A 4,963-nucleotide genomic window follows, 5' to 3' on the forward strand; every position below is an offset into this window, starting at 1 on the left:
ACTCTGCAAACACACAAGTCTTTTAAAGCTTCAATTTGCATTATACTTGCAGACTGAAATTTCAAAAGTTTTCTGCCAACAAGTGCCTCTTGATAGTGTTTACTACAAGGCCTAACTGATATTTTGGACAAGCTGCTAATCCATCTTCATAATTTCAGAACTGACAGCATGGAGATTAATATTTAAATTTTTTTTAAAAGTACCCTATAGCAAGCAAAAATTTGGAGACATTGTTTGAAGTGTCATCCAAAATCACTGGCAATCATCAGATATGAGGACTTTTAGAACTGTCTGCAAGAAGTTCTGAGTATTTGACAATCTACTGTGAACATAAGTGCCTTTCATACCTTTTCCTTATATTTGTTATGTGTTTTGGTAACAATCTAAATTGTCTTCTTTCTGTTGAAGTAACTCATGGGAGATAAATTTCATTCTTACAGGCCTGGAAAGTATTTGCAAAATGAATGGTAATTGTATGGATGAGATACTTGGTAAAAATTAGAGGAGCATTTATTTATGTTAAAAAAAGTAATTGCTTATCTTTGCTAATCATGACTATTAATCTGTGGTCATGGAGAACTTAAGCAGTGAAGATACTTAAGAGGTTTTTAGTCCCTCTAAGTAGCATTCAAGATTTCTACTTAAGTGCATGCCTTTTCTTTGAAGGATGCTTCTCACAACAGAAGCTCTTTTGTTTTCTGCAAAATCATCAGGGAAATAATCTGTTGGTTACAGTATTGACAGTGACAGTCAGATGTGATTTAGCAAATTTTGTGCTTTTGACTTCAGAAGGGCCAGAATTTCATCTGACTGGTACTTAATCTGGTACTTACATAATCTGGTACTTACCTTCAGCAGTCATCCAGTTTTCCTCCTTACTACTCACTTCTGCCCCTATATTTTCTCCTTTATACATGTCCCAAAATTGATATTGCTGAGATTAGTGTTACACATCGCTTCTCCTAAAAAAAATTAATGCACAAAATCCCAGCTTTCTTTTCAGATGGTAGGGAAGGCTAAAAAAGCCGGAGGTCTGGATTTTGGAAAAAAAACCTTATCAAAATAGTATTCAATTGCTTCATTAAGTCCTAAAATTTATGTTAGCGTAGGACTTCTTGTGAGCCAAGCCTACATCCACAAATCCATTCATGTGGGTATGATGTCTAAATGCTAATTTATGTAAAGAACCAAACCGGTGTGGCAGCGCTGGGTAAACAATTATTTTAATGCTGGTAAAACCAGAAAATGTTCTTCTTTCAACATAAGTCATGTTATCTGTCAAAGGCACACAGATATTTTAACACTTTTTCTCAGCAAGGAGTTGGTTCAAGTCCCATGAAGGATTCCACAATATGAAGTAATTTTGCAAGAATATATTGACAAAAAGTCCTTCCCTAAAGTAAGAACTGTCTGGGACTTTGTCATGGAGAGTTGCAATCTGTTGCTGGTACCAACCATTGCTATTAATCTCCATTGTTAGGTATAAGAACTTTTGATGCCATGAGAGCTATGTTGGTTGACAGTGAAGAGCACCTTACTTTTTATAAGAGCTGGAATTTTATGAAAAAAGGAAAGAAAGAAAGAAAGGAAAAAAAAAAACCAAACTAGTTAGGCTGCTTCTGTCTCTCCTTTTTCAGAGCAATAAGTTGCTCTTTTTAATCTGAAAATTACTTCTTTCCCAGTAGTCTTAAATCCTCAGCTTCAAAGAAAACCATTGCCGTGGGAGCAAGTCAGCCGTGCCCATGTGAAGGTTTTGTGTGATCTCTTTACAAGCCTACAGTGAAACAGAGCTCTTAAAATTCCTTCCACATCTCAGCATGTGGGAAGCACAGACTTACTTTTTGCTGTGGTTGTTGATGCCACAGAGCAGGCCAGCCAGGCTCCCAAGGCACAAACTGCTGCTGTTCTGGCTGTGCAAGGAAGACTCCATTCCCTCCCAAGGACATCCTACAGAATGTATGTGTGCACACCTGTCCGTGCATTTGCCTGTCTGAAATTAGCCCATAGCAAATTGGATGTACTGGTTAAAATAATTTCTGTATTGCACTGGACTTTTCCTTTCAAGGGATACTGCCAATACAATTAGCTTCTGACTAAAGCAAGTGCTAGCTAAGACCTCTGGAGAGAATTAAGGGAAGTAAATTTTCTAGCTTATTTACCTGATGGATGTGTCAGCACTTTGTGTATTGACAAATTCCCCTTTCACTTGTATGAATATTTCTCTCCACTTGTTAGCAAAATTAATTATTTTAAAATAATAGGATGTGCCTGTACAAGTGTTGCTGAGACAGATGGGAGGAGCTGCAGCACCAGAGCTATCCACATAACTAATGAGATACAAAATGAAATTAAAGGAAAGGTGCTGGGTACTCTTAGTTGCTTCAACTGCACAAAGCTTATTTATACGTGTGTATAGTCATTTTGAGTCAGTGGCTGAGTGAAAACAGGCAAGCCAGAGGTAAGATATTTATGGTAAATTTGATGTGCATTTGTACATGCAGTCTTAAAATTCCAGATGCTTTAGCAGGACCCTGCAGAAGCAAAGGACGTGCCATGCTAGTCCTACAGAGAAGTGATGGATGCAAGAGATCCTGATCCTTTCTCACATTTGGTGTATCTCTGCACTTGCTGAAAGATCAGCTGAAAGCACAAGTCCATTGGAGTTAAGTAATTGTTATTTTTTAACACAGTTGTTGGTATTGTAAATTGTTCTGTGCAAGTAATAACGGTACATATTATACAAAATATCTACTTTTGAAGGTAGCTTATTGGGTTTTTATTTCCTTTGTAGAAAAAAAGTTCATCTAAGCTTTTTTTTTTTTTTTTACATTCAGGATATGCCATTAGATAAATTATTCTTCCCTAGTTGGCTTTAAAAAAGTAATCCAAAGTATATTTAACAGAGAAGAAATAAATCTTTTTGTTCTGATGTAAAGAAGTTATAAAGCATTTCTGAATATTTCATGTTAACTGAAGTGGTCTTCCTGTGGTATTCCAGTCCTCATTCTGCAATGGGATTTTTATGAGGTAACCTAGATTTCATTGTCTGTTATCATGGATAAAATATTCTGTTAATGGTATGCTTTTTCCTGCACAACAAATGCTGGTCAGATTCCTGAAATCTGTCATATTGTGCTTTTGTTGCCAAGTGTTAAAGCCCTTTTTATTTCCTGCTGTTGGAGAATTAGCAGCAATAAATGTCAATTGTAGTGATACAGAGCTACTTAAGCAGGAATTGACTTGTGTCATCCAGAAACTTAGAGGCAAATTTAGAGGCAAAGCTTGGTAAAGCTTAAATATATATTCTGTATTTTATTACATGATAAATTTACAAGTCTAGTCACCTTTCCCCTAAAATTTATGAAAAAAGAGATATATTTAAGAAGTATAAGATACAGTGTATAATGTACAGAATTTTTAATAAGTGCCAATATCAATGTGCCATAAGCATCCTGAGGGGGTGACAGTGCAGGAAACCTCTGTGGGACTGTGCAATTGGGTATGAGGCCTTTGACACTGAGACACATTTTTTACAGTAGGAATTTAATTCATAAGAAGTCTGGTGTGCCTTACTTGAGTGCATAAAGAGAAAATGAAAGCACCTTTTTAATGCTCTTAGGCCCTAATTCTTCCTGGACATGCTGGGAAGTTGGTACGAATAGCAGTGTGTTCACTGAAGGCACTGAGGTTACTCAGTGTTAAGCAAATACCAATTTTACAGAATGAGCGGGTGGTATTTCATATAGTATAGGATCTTTGTGTTTGTTTTTAATTTCCTGTACCTTTAGTATTTCTTTCTGGTATGTTTTGAGGACCTCTGCATTTTTAATAGTTGGACCTTTTCAAAACTAAATATGATGCCTTTACCCGGTGCTGATCTATTTTCTGTTTGGTCTTAGAAATCAAACTCCTTACATGAGTTGAAGGATTTCAGTGCATAGACATGCAGACATGCATTACAAAGAACTGTATGTGTATATATATATATTTTTTTTTATTGTCAGTTGGACAAATTCTGTTGTTTTTCTATGTTTTCATGAGCCTTGTATGAGGTCAACTCCAGCTTCACCAAGTTTAATTGGAGTCAGAATATGAGGATTTGAATATTTAGGAGAGCTTTTTTCTTTCGTGGTACCAGGAAGCAAAGCATGGACTATGTGTTACATATCTTTAAAATCAATTATGTGTGAATCATTTGAAAAAAATTAGCATTCATATCCATCTTTTCTTTTTGTTTGTTTGTACATTTCAGTCATTGTTTCTGTATTGTATGCTGCTGAGTATTCAAAGTGTAGATAATACGATTATGATAAAATTTAAACTACAGATTTGTATTTCTTTGAAGTGCTCTACCAGAATGAAAAGTCTTGAATTTTTATGAATGTAAAATTGCTTGTATTTAAGAATATGGTGCTTTTCCCCCCACTTTACAACAGAATTGTTACCAGTGACATTTTTAGATACCTTAGTTCCAGATTTTAATGGAAATTGCATTGCTCCTCATTTACTGTAAAACAGACTTTGTGGGATAACAATAGTGCATATGTTCCATATTTTTAAATAAAGTTGAATATCACTTGTATGTCCTTCATACAGCAGCCTTAACTTTAACCACTACTATAATTTTAGTTAACACTAAAATAATATAGTAACTTAACATCATGAGTATGCCAGATATCTAATGCCATGACATTGCACAAATCATAGTACATTTAAAGAAATAACATGATAACATTGTATGCACTGCATAGAGGGAACAGAGAATAACAGCCTTTGATTTGGGCATTTTGTGTTACCCTGCCAAACCAGAGGTGATGTTAGGTTTGATTTCCAGAGGGGGTGAGTGGCCCTCAGCTTCATGCTCAACTTTCTGAAGCACCAAGCCTTGTCCTGGTATTCACCCAACCACAGAGCTGGATGAATAAATTCATTGTTGTTTCCTTGTTCCCTATTTGTCAAAAAA

The sequence above is a fragment of the Melozone crissalis genome, unplaced genomic scaffold (genome assembly GCF_028551555.1).
Source record: "Melozone crissalis strain CALT ecotype California unplaced genomic scaffold, PUWL_Pcris_2 ptg000006l_1, whole genome shotgun sequence".
NCBI classification, from domain to species: domain Eukaryota; kingdom Metazoa; phylum Chordata; class Aves; order Passeriformes; family Passerellidae; genus Melozone; species Melozone crissalis.